Here is a 12,973-nt window from a genome sequence, read left to right as displayed (position 1 = left end):
ATGCATGACAAGGAGACACAGTCTCAGACCCTGAGCTGGTGCCAGCTTCCAAATCTTGAATTGCCCCTTGAACATAAGCTTATACAAAAGTTAATCAGTTTTTAGGCTGATTGTACAGCATGTGCAGTTGTGATTAGAGACTATATTTAAGACTTGGCTGCCAAAAAGACTTCAGCAACGACAAGCTTACAAGTATGTCAGCAAAAGGCTGACACAAATGTGTGGTGGGCTGGGAGTGCCACACAACTTTTACCCTGCCCTTAGGAAATGCCACCCCCCCACCCTGGCACGGCACCTTCCTCCGCCTCTGTTGGTGTTGCAGCAAAGGGTACTTGTGTTTGTCATCCTGCCTCCTCCTCCATCCCAGAGTTTCTGATGCAATAGGACCAGAGTGAGAAAACAAGTATGATGCAGCAGGCCTGGCAAAGCACAGCTGTGGCAAAAGCAAAAAGTACTCGGGGGCTGGCAGCGGGTCTGATGTCAGGGATTTCAAGGGTGCAGAGATGTAGAAAGGTAAAGGGAGAGCAGCATCAGCTGCTAATTCCCATTGATGAAGAGTTCCCCGTTCCCCTCACTGTGCTGCATAGTGCTTGCAGCCAGAGTAATTTGGAGAAAACCAATATCCAGCTGTTGCTCAGAGGTCAGATGGGCTGTGTCTTGATGTGTGTGATAGCGTGTCTTGCCTTTCGAGCAGCCGGGGTCTTGCTGAAGTGAGAGAACCTGATTAGAGAGGATTTGCAGTCTGATTTTCAGCTGTAAGTTAAGACAAACTCATTTCTGTTCTCTTGGCTGACAACCGTGAGGCTGGGAGCTGTTGGCTTGGCCTTTCACTGCCGGGGTGTTTGCTCACATGTACTCCACACAAATAGCGTGACGGGGGCTGACAGGCTCCACCAGCTGCTTGGGCATTTATGGCATTGTGCAAAACAGACAGGGTGCTCCCTAGAAAGCCAGCAGGAATTTGGCGCAACTACCACCAGGCTCAGATGAATATCGCATAAGCATTCACTAAATGGGCATAGATCAAGATTTATCCAGCTGAATGAGAGGTTTGAGTATTCCCAAAATAGCTTCCCATCAACCAAAGCTCTCTCGTTCTGCTTTGCTACAAGACTATTGATAAATATTAAAATAAAAGTTATTTCCCTCAGTGGAATCTTCTGTTGAAATCTGCCAGTTTTACACCCCTGGCTTCAGTGCAGCATCACTGTCATGGAGCTGTGACATTTTGATGGTGAATCTAGTCCTGCATTTGCTTTAGCAAACGAATTGAATGGATTTCTAGAAGTGGAAATGTCATAGTCACTGATGGGAAATGCATCAGGTAAACAGGTAAGAAATGACAGGTTTCATGACTGATAGCCAGGCATGTTAAAGATGAGGATATTTACTTGGCAGGGAATGTTACTAGAACAAAGCATTTTATGTTTCATGTAAAATAAATGCAAACATAAAACTATTTTGTTTTACTTTCTCCTCTGCCAGTCACTGAGGACACTTGATTTCAAATGCTGTCTTCCTGCTCAAAGAACAGAAAGGTTTTGGGGCCAGACCCTGGGGCTAGGAACACCAATGTCAACCTGGAGTCATGCCTCAGCGCAGTCCACAGAATTCCTTTGCATTTACACCAGCGCTGTAGATGAGCTTCTGGCTCACGAAAGCAATCAAAGCTAATCGATGTGGCTAGAATTTGAAATTTCAGGTGGTTCTGTTGAATGGTTCATGAGCAATCTACAAGCTAGGAGTTATTTGCGGAAAGTATCCAGCAGTTAATTTCAAATCCCATATACATTTGAGATGTTCATAAGCTACTTGCAGACAATTTGCAAACAGAAAAAGAGGATAAAATTCATCAAAATAAATGATCTGCCATGAATTATTCATTTGGTTCCCATCAGTCATGCCAACTCTCTCCCTTGTTGTTCATTTCTGCAAAGAGATCAGGGATTGAATTTAGCTTAGAGACAGAAGCGTGCGCTCACCCCTAGAGGTGCTTCGGCAGAGCAGACCTGCGGCATGTAGGTGATGAGAATAAGAAAGCTTCTGTGGCACACCAGGTTCCATTCTGTGGGTAAACAGCAGATTTTAGCCAGCAGGGCTGTCAAGCAGGCTGCTTCCGCTAGGACTGTTTTTAAACAGAAAACCCCAGCTACCAAACAAACCCTGAACTTGAAGGGGAGATGAAAAGAGAGGGCTGGCGGTATCTGATGTTACCAGGAGAGGTGTCTTCCAGCCTGAACTACCAGCAGGTGAGGGTAGCTTTGCCTTCTAAGGCTGGAGGAAAGAGTATGGGTGAACTCCAGATCACTGAGAAGCAAAAGCAGGTATCACCTCACCTGAGAATGTTTCAGGCACCAGCCTGAAACACTTCTGAAACTACTTCCTTCCTTGCATGCATAATTGATTTATAGTCATGGGAGCTCTCCCATACTGAGCAGAAAACAGACAGAGGAGCTGAGTGGTGTCTGTGCAACATCTTGGAGAGAGTGGGAAGGCTCTGTACCCCTTGATTAATATAGTGGAAACTTTATCCAGATACAGATTTTTTGGAGTGGGGGAGAAAAAGGCAGATAATTAAAGGAAAGGGCCTCATTCACTGCTGTTTTGTTCAGGTCGACAGAAGAGAAATATAGCTGACACCAACTGCATTTTGATAAATGGCATTGGCATAGCACAAATAAGAGCACTGAGAGTAAATAAGCTATCTTACATTTAAAAGAAAAAAAGCAAAAAGGTTGAGTTTTATTCCAAACCAATACGTGTAGCACCATAAGCCCTCAGCACTCAATGGGCCCTCATATGGAGCTCTTATAACCTGGATTTAGTTGCAGCATGGATGTGTTATCCTTGTTCTTTCAGTAAAGGCATTGCCATGCTGCATGCACAGCAACAAGGCAGACCCAACTCTCCAAAGCCTCAGACCAGTGCCTGAGGTGCTATGTTACAGCTTTTACTATTCAGAAAATGGAAATAAATGGGTCATAATAGAGTTTAGGGAGCTGAAATGTCACGTAGCTGGGAAAGGGCGTCTAGCAGCACAACTGATAAGAACGTCTGTTGAGGCACTCTCTGCACTTCAATTTACATCTTACACTTTGCTGTGAGCCCTTTCCTTCAGAACCACTCAGCAACATTTAATTTAGACAAGTGTACCTGTCATCTTTGGCCTGTTGCTTCTGATGCTGGTGTAGCACAGACAGCTTGCTGGGGGTGAGTGGGAGAGTCTGGGAGGGCTGGAGCTGCTGGCAGCTGCCTTCCAGTGCATGCATGGCTTCTCATTTGAGTCCTGGTTTGGAAAGGAAGGTCTTGTATGTCTGCAGGAAAGAATGGCAAGGGTCTCAAAGAAAGGTCATATTGAAGAAATGCTGATTTAGTTTTTAATAATCTTGCCTTCCTTGCAGCAGGTTAGGAACAGGCTCATACAGCCAGGTAGTTGTACTGGAGTTCATTTCCCCTCTAAGCTTTTACTTCAGTCTATTTGACCTAAAAATTATCCTAGTCTACCACATACAGAGTAACATGTTTTATTTTAGAGTATGCTATGTGCACACAGCTTCAAGATCTTCACAATCTCTTGTCACCTGTCTAAGGCAAGCTAAGGGGAGGGCTCAACAGGGAGCTGGTGAGCTGATGGCACTGGGGTCACGAGAGAGGAGGCAGCTCCTGTTTTTATGGGGCTACCTGCCCGTCTGCCCTGTCCTGTCACCCCTTTCCAGAAGGGCTCCCTGGCCCCAGAGGCCAGGTACAAGCAGGGGTTTGGCTGAGAATGCAGCAGCCAGAGAGAGAGAGGAGTAAATCCCATTAGAGAGTTCATTCAACCAGGGATTCAACAGGAGTCTAAAATGCTCAATTTTTAAGATTGCCAAAAACTGCAGGAAGGGATTATTGAAGTCAGCATGGCTGGATCAAGACACAAGCCTGATCCATGTGGGAGTAGACTCATTTCTCTTGCCTGCCCTTGCAGACCTGTGACCTGAGTGCTGCTCCATGGCCATGGCTGCCCGGACAATGTCCCCTGTGCTAAAACCTGGGTGGTCACATTGCACCTTGTGGCAATGGTGTGGGGGATGCTGAAGACTTGGTGATGTTAAATTGCTTTACCATTAATGACACAGCCTGTGTTACCTCAGTTACCTCATGTTTCATGTTAAATACATTTGCTTGCAGGCAGCAGTTTCGCCGTCTTACTTACATTGCCATAGAAACAATCTTCCGCATTCCTCTGTTTGCTGTGCATTTTTGTTAAAGGCTCTTTCTTCTCCACTTATCCTCTCCATCTTTTCATTTGCTGATGCTTTCTTCATTATGTCCTTCCAATTCCCTCACCTTCTAGCTTGCCATGCTGCAGCTAAGTGCTTTTCTTGGTAAAGATGCCCAGCTCACTGCCTCTGCCTCTGTCGGTGTCAAGATCCACATAAGGGGACTAAGTGTGTCCAAGTGGACCTGTGCCTGTGTCCACAAATGTTGGGATGGGGAGAGGAGCAGGAAGAGGGAAGAAGTGTGATGTTCTGGCATCAGACCAGTTGCCCTTGACAGTAATGAAACCAATTTAAACTTCTTCTCTGTGACCAGGAATGAGGCTGCCCATCAGATAAGGGGCTGTGGGACTTCAAGGGTTGTCTCACTTGGTTCATGTACACTGGGAAAGACCACTGCTAAAACCTCTGTGCTCTATGTAATTATAAGAAGACAAAAATCTTTTTGGGCATGCTGATTAGACAGAGAGATTTTATTATGAATCTCACTCCCCGGTGGATAGCATTTGATTGTTTGCTTCAGAAGAGAAAAGGAAGAAAAAAGGAAAAGGAAGATGTTTAGAGCTTTTCTGATTACAAAGGGTGACATTTGCTAGCACTCAGATTATACCTTGTTTCTCTCCTCCTCTGCTCTTGTAGGCAGGAAGTACCCAAGAAGAAATAAGAGCTATTTATGAGAAAAAAAAAAAAGCAGCGAATCTATTCAGTGACTGATCCCTTAAAAACAAATACGTCTTTTTTCCCTCCATTCCTCATGGGAGGCTGCTCCACTGCTGGCAAGGAGACAGGCAATGATGCATCCAGAGTCACCTTGCAAGTGCTGGGCTGGGCCAAGGACAGAGTGTCACCTCTTTGAACACAGGGGAGAGCTTTCTGTGCCAGGCTGGACACTTCTCCTGAGCTGCTGGAAAATCTCCCAGCAGTGAACCATGTCACCAGCTGCAGAATTTGCTCCTCTGCCCAGCCTTTGCTGTGACATGCAGTGAGTGAGGGGGTGGAGGTTGTTACCTGGGCTTCTGTGTTGTCACTGCCTATTTTCCTTTCTCTTTTGTTAGATTTTGTGTTTGAGAGCTTTATATTTACTCTTCAATGATACTCCTTATTTAAATTCCTCTTCCTTAAAGATGCAGCCATTCTGTATGTACAGGATATGAAACTGTGACAAGTGGCTGGAGGATACAGGAAAAGCCCTAAAATCCTTCTTGTCTTGCATGAGAAGATGAACAAAACCCAGAATTTCTTCTCTAAACAGGGCATGAGAAGAAGAACTAACAGCTGTAGAGTGTTTGGTTTTAACATCAGGAAGACACATGCAGCACAGATTGAGTTCCTTAACAAATCCTTTAGGAGTATCCTAATTCAGTGATGATGAGGTGGATGAAAGGGGGAAAGCAGAACAAGATTTAACTGGATTCTTCCCACCCTTCAAAGTGCTCAGGGTGTGCAAAGGGGAACATACTCAGGAGAGCTTTTGATTCTTGCTGGGCTACTCCTCATTTTTTCCCTTGGAAGCAGCCGTGCACCAAAATCTGTTTATAGTACGTAGTTATTAAGATCAAATGTAGCAGTAATAGCATGTGACAGTCTTCTCTTTTCTGAATCAATTTGTACCATATATGAGTCTTAGTTCTGTCAGATGAAGTGAACTGTGACAATGTCTATCCATCCATCAACACAAATCAAGCTATTCATACATTTACTCTGAGAGCATCTTAGTGCATTTAACATTTTTTCCTGTGGCAGCATTTCCCAGTTTTGTAATGCCAAATGTCAGAACCGTGGGGTCATCAAGTCCTTCAAAATGTGTGAGAACTACATTGGCCATGTTGATGTCACCTTACCACTTGTAATTCCTGTATGAGTTCTACTTCCAATATTGCTTTCTTCACTATTTTTTCCTCTTAATTTCATATACAGGGAACTTCTTTCCTCATGTCACATATGGATGTCAGGCACAAACTCACAGCTGACCCACAAAGATGTTCCAAGAGCTATTAGCTAATGGCAGCTATTAGTGCTGCTGGCTTGCTGGTGTGGAAAAGCCAGGGCTTTTAGAATAGAAGTGCTCACTTTTTCAGTCTGGTGATGCTGCAGTGCAACTTCGTTATTAGAACTGAGTTACTCTAGTGGGAAGCTGCTTGAAAGAGAGGCCACAGAAGCTTTGCTTGGAGGGTCTGAAACATATACTAGTGCTAGGGCAAAACACCTTTGCCCTTCCAGGCAGAGCAGGACCAACCATGGGCTGCTGTATCCAGCAGATTCTCAGCAGAACTTGTATAAAGATATGTCCAAAGGCAAAACTAAATTCCTCCCAAAGGTAAAATTTCTCCCTTTTATAACTCCATTTGAAGTAGCAGTTGCCCTAATCTGACTTCCAGGTGACTTTTTATGTATGAACAAAATTTTTCTGCAAGGGAAGCTCATGGCGTTTATTATTCCATCGCCTTGAATTCATAAGACTCTTCAGAACCTCAGCTGCAGCTATTGATACTTTTCATTTCTGAAGTTATTTTTCTCCCTTATCATCTCCAGAGACTTAATTAAACAAGAAGAAGCTATAGGAAGGATCAATAACTGACTTGCAGCAAATGATGCTTCCACATGGTAGCACGGTGGCTATCTGTGCTTTCTGATACTCAAACCATTAGGGGAGCATCCTGACCCACTCTGACTCCATTTCCACGTGCACTGGGCTCTTCCACAGCATGCTGCCCTGTCAATAGGTTTATCAATATGGTGGACTACAAATTTCTCCTGCTTTAGGCATCCTCCCCTGCAATGAGCACTGATACACCCTGTAAGATGACTGCTGTTGCTGTAGGAGAGAGCTTTTTCCTGGTATCCCACTGACCCAAGAAATGCTGAGGGCTGTCTTTACTCAGCAGCCAAACAGGCTTGGCTGGACAGAACAGAGCACAGTAAATCCCTTCAATGAGATCCCAAGTGGTGGGTGTCATGTTGCTGTTCAAGCCCTATGACAAAGTTTTGTTTTCACGCCACTTTGACTGTGTTAGGGCAGCTGTAGGGAGTTATTACTCCTTCAGAGGTAAACAATGTTTTGGTAGCAGAATAAATGGACAGTCCTTTTGCACCTCCCTGCTGCAGAAGTGGCTCTGCTGGAGAGGGAACAAATTACTTCAGTTTTTAGCTGAACATTTGTTATTTTTTTTAGTAAGAGAGGTTCCACTGCTCAGGCCAAGGATGCTACGTGACATTGCTACATAGCAATGATGCCTTCACCAACACAGACACTGCTGCCCTTGAAGGACCTAGCCGTGTAACCAGAGACTGCTGAGTGAAGCCTTTCCTTCTCTGAGCAGACTTAGTGGGGCTGCCGTGGGCCTCATGGAAATAACGACTGTGGTCTGGGAAATAATGACTCTGGTCTTCTCTGGTCACAGAAGATTGGGTGTGCTGTTAACTACTGTGATGTGTGGAGAGAGACTGTGGGCTCCATCTCCTACTCTCACTCACTTAAAGTGTTCTCCTCTAACTAAGCAATAAGCTGTGGTAAATCACCCTCTTATACCCTGATGCTTTGGTTATAATGTTTCATTAAACAGCTCTAATTGAATGTCTGGAGAAGCTTACATCTCCCACAAATCCTCCTCTGCTAATGGAAAAGTCATGTAAACAAGAATCACTTTATTACATCCATTGTTCCAATAATGCCCCTTCCAAATGGGAAAGACTTGAATCAGAGCAATTTAGTCCTTGTCTCAGTGTAGTTTCTCTTCTGGTCAGTTTTACTGGGAGGAAAAATAAAAGGCACACTGAAAACACGTTAGTGTGAAAAATGGCTGCAGCTCGCCGACTCTGTGGTCTTGTGAAGCCATGTTGAATGGCATATTTAAAAACCATTTGCAGAGCACACATCTCCTCCTGGGGCTGACACAGCCCCTGAACTTTCTGCCCCAGTGCCTGCTGTGCCAGAGCACGCTTGGCACGCTGGCATCGATCAATGCCCCAAAGCTGTACGAGGCGAGCGGAGCCTGAATTGCCTCCCAGCAGTCGAGGCACTGCAGCATCCAGTGGGGTCATTCCTAATTTGCCCTGACTTGTAAGTTGTTTCTGGCCTCTAGTTTGGGTCTGTGTATTCAGGGACAGCCAAAGTTAACCCCATAAGGTAAAGAATGTATTATCTGTCATTGCATGAAAGCTTGTAGAGAGGGTTATTTATAATCACAAAAAACCTGCGTCCCCATTAAATTCCTTATTTCTGGTAGATTCATGCAGGGGTTCTCCTCTGTTCCTAGCAATGGGCAAGGCCAGATGGAGCCTCCTGGGACTGGGGACACACTGGCACACAGGTTTTGACCATACAGAACTCAGCTCCTTTCTGATGTCTGTTCTGAGCTTTTCACAGCATAAGCCTCAGGTCCCAGGTGAGGAAAGTCCTGCAGCCCCAGTGGTGCTGCTTCTCTGTTGCTTTTGTTCCAGCCTTTGCTTTAGGGTACTGCTGGTACCAACTTGCGCTTCCAGTGGGGGATTCTTTACCACATCATCATTAAAGCTACACTGGCACAGCAGGACCCATGCCAGGACCAAGAGCACAAGTCCTTTATTACCTTGTAAAGAGAGGTTGGAAGGCTTCAGCAAGCATTACTTTCCCTTCAGTCATCTGAACTGTAAAACTTTCAGGCAAGTCCCTGGTGGGGCCTCGAACTCAGAGCTTTAAAACTCCATCCCCCACTCCTCTGTTTGGTTTTCCCAACAACCTTGCATGAATCATTCAGCTACCTGAGTCCTCAAGTAACCTTACTGTAAAAGCAGCAACAACATGACCCTGCAAGAATTGTGTCTTGGCATCACAGCTGCATCCTACATGTGTCCCCTGTTTGCTATAGATCACTAGGCAAGACTTCCAAAAGACAGCATGAGCACTCCTTTGCCTGTCTTTGATCATCAGGTGCTGTATTGCATGGGATACTTTGAATTCTCTAGTCTATTTTGGGGCAGGAAGGAGGAAAATGAGATCAAGGCAGTTACTGAAGGCAAGTCAGGCTCAGACTATAACTGTGCTATGTTTAAAATATTTAATTCCACAGTATGAGTCACTATGACTTGGCTGCTATTGACCTGGGTAACCTGAGTCAATATTGCATAAAAGGCCCTCTCATTTTGTCACTATAAATAAAATCTGTGATTATTCATAGCGAATGCTAAGTTTCTATTACCATAAGCAGCCTTACAAGAGCATTATGCTCCAAGATGTGGCTGTGTCATTGCTTGTGGGTCATCTGGAGCTGCCTTCATGGGTGACTGGCTTGAAAGGGGCAGTGCTTCTGCCCTCGAGCATTTCTGCCCCTGCCTGGCACAAGGGGAAGCCTGCTTTCATCAAGAACAAAAACCTCTGAAAAAATTGTGCAGTGATTGCAAAAGCAAGAAAAGAAGCAGAGGGAGAAAAAGTGAAAGAAGCTAAACATAGGAAAAGGAAAAGAAAGAAAATGAAGTTGTCTCCCCCTTCCTGCCTCCCTCAGGGCTAATTTTCATTATTAGCTGCTGTTTTATGGCACCATGCCGTCCTACTCCATGTGTTGTTAATTGGGCTGGCACATGCTCTGCACATCCTAAAGGGACATGGTGATTATTTGTAGGATAACCAGAAAGTCCGTGCAGGGATGTGTTTGTGAGGAGCCCCATGGTGCCATCTGCTCCTGCCTGTGACCAGTCCCATGTCAAACCCATTGGTGATCCCAGCCCATCCTACAGAGCCTTTGTCCTCCTCCACGGGTTCATAAAATCTTGGTGGGTGGCACCAGGTGCCTCTGAAGGGGTGTGAGTTGGCCAAGCTGCCTCATTGTGCACTTGGGGGCAGATTTCAGGGAGCCCAGCAGAGATGTGGGCTGTCACCTGTGCCAGTGGCTGTGCAGACCAGGCTCAGAGCAGGAGCAGCTCTAGCCAGTGGAGGATGGTGTGAGCAAGGTTCTGTGCTCTAAAATAGGGGGTGACACCTTGAACAAGAGGAGGGTAAAACAAAGGGATTGGTGTACTATTTGGATATGTTCAAGCTGTCCTTTCTAGTGCTGTATTCCTGTGTTTCCTGATGGTAAAGCACCATGGATGAGAAAGGCAATTAGACAGTGAAGTGTGGCCTCTTGATTTTGTCTGAGAGAGTCCTTAATTGTCTCTTTGATTGCCAGGGGAACAGCACTAATCTGCTTCCCTCCTTCACCCTGGGAGACACAGGAGAGAGATTCCCTTGTCCTGCAAGGGGATCAGCTGAGAGCAGCCATGGGTAGAGAGATCTTTGGGGGTTGGATTGTGGTGCTTGCATTGCAGCTTTGCCAGAGAGTCTGTCATGGAGACATTTTAATGTTGATCTATGCTTTAATAGTATCGAAACAGGAGAGTGACATCCTTCAACACAAACTTCTGCCTCCCCATTGCATGCCCTACCCTGCATCAGGTCTTCTCCCAAACCCCAGTGCTGGTGCTGCAGAGGGAGGGTTTGTTTCCACCACCATATCTCACACACCTTACCTTTTTGTCCCACACAGCAGGTGTCCCACTGACCCACAGTCCCTTTCAGCACCAGCCTTCTGTCTGCAGCTGACTCAGTTTTCTGTATAAATCACTCTATCAGGTACCTCAGCTGCTCAACTTGATCTTCACATTAGGTCCTCACACAGATGGCAAAGTCTGTGGCAGGCAAAAAGGTCTTCCTCATTAATTACTTCAGTCTTGTGAAGCCCTGTACTGCAGACATCTCTATGCACAAACCAGGCAAGTAGATACTGTTGGCTTATTTTATCTCTGGGAAAATTAGGTCCATGGGGTGATCAGCATGGTTTAAATAGAAAGAGACAGATGTTAAATGACTTTCCTAGAACATTAAGGTGCTCACTGTCCCCAGAGTCCTTGGCTTAGATTCACTTGCAGACACCATTTTTATAATAGATTGGCAGTGGGTTGCTTTTAAAAGATTTTCATGTTTGAACTGAAAGAAAAGAAAAACCTGACTATGTGTGTGTCATGACAAACACAAGCACAGAGGTTACCAGCTTCTGAGCACAGTGCTGGAAAACACTCAGTGAATAAATAACCAGAGGTTTTGGAACTGGGACTAAAATATGGGATAGACCAGTCACTGCTTTTTTTGCATCCATACAAGTTTTACTGTAGATGTTAATTGTGACCAAAGTTACTATTTTTCCTGAATGCTTTGGAAGCTATGTGAAGTTTTGAGGACTGAGTAGCCAATGGAAATTTGCTAAGGCAATATGGCACTACTGAACAGATAACCTTGCTGGAAGCTCAGATACAGTTGGCATTCCACTCTGCTGCTTGCACAGTCCCAGATAAGCTCTGTTGAATTAGCATCTTCCCCTGGATTGCTCATCTGCTATATTTCTAACTCACCTTTGGACTCAAATATTTTTACACCAAATACTCCACTGTACTGAGCAAGCATTTACACAGCACCTGCATTGCTGATGCTCCAGTGTACACAGAACTGTAGGGGGACAGGTTTTCAAAAGTGTGTGTTGAGTGTATGTTTAAAGATAGAAGAAATACCATAAGCACCATAAAATTGGGAGCAGTTTCAGGTTGGAGAAGGGCAGTAAGCCCATGGCAGTGCTTAGACCAAAGGAGGAGGGTTTTGGAAGAGCAGGCTGCTGACCCCAGCGCTTACAGTGTCTGACTGAGAGGTTTTCTCAAGGCAAGGCAGAATCACAGAATATCCTGCTGGAAGGGACCCCCAGAGATCATCAAGTTTAACTCCTGATCCACCAAGATACGCCAAGAATCACACCACATGGAGTGTTGCCCAAATGCCTCTGGAACTCTGTCAGGCTTGGGGCTGTGACCACTTCCCTGGTGAGCCTGTTCCAGTGCCCAACCACCCTTTGGGGTGAAAGCTTTAGGAGCCTTTTCTTAATATCCAACTTAAACCTCTCCTGACACAACTTCAGGCCATTCCCTCAGGTCCTGTCTGTGGTCACCACAGAGAAGAGATCAGTGCCTGCCCCTGCTCTTCCCCTCACAAGGAAGCTGTAACTGCAATGAGGTGTCCCCTCAGCCTCCTCTTCTCCAGGCTGGACAGACCAAGTGACCTCTGCTGCTCCTCACACAGCTTCCCCTCAAGGCCCTTGCTCATCTTTGCTGCCTTTCTTTGGACACTCTCCAATGGCTTAGTGTCTTTCATATATTACAGCGGCCAAAGAAGTGTCTGCTTTCCCTGTCTAGTGAAACAGTGCTAACACCTGGTGCCTGAGATGCTGTCTTAGGCACCTCTGAGGACTTCCTCAAGAAGATAGAAATGCTGAGATACCACACACAGCTGGAAAGACTTGTGTAAAACATCTCAGCTGAAAACCCTCAAGTGGGCCAGGTTGGCTGTTGTCATGCTCTGAATCAACAATCCTTGACACCTGCTAACTTAAATGTTTCCACCAAATCATGCTTGCATTTGCGTTAGTAAGCTGCAGCTAACGTTGTCTTCCAATTTCTTTCATAGGAAGTTTTCTAGCAAACAGAAGCCTTATCAATAAGGAGGAACTTTTTCATAATGAAAATTAAAGAGTTTTTTCCCTTTTCCCTTCTCACTTAATTTATAATGGTTACTTTAGAAATACTCAATCTTCATATGAGACCAAAAGCAAACTTCATTCCTGAATAAACAAATTCATATTCATATGTATGTACATCCCTATGTACATATATATTCCTAAACACATAAAAAACTAAGTGCATGGCATTGCTTGGAGTTATGT

Source organism: Melospiza georgiana, chromosome 3 (assembly GCF_028018845.1).
Source record: "Melospiza georgiana isolate bMelGeo1 chromosome 3, bMelGeo1.pri, whole genome shotgun sequence".
Taxonomy (NCBI): domain Eukaryota; kingdom Metazoa; phylum Chordata; class Aves; order Passeriformes; family Passerellidae; genus Melospiza; species Melospiza georgiana.
The sequence above is the reverse complement of the archived record's forward strand: the minus strand, read 5'-3'. Positions refer to the sequence as shown.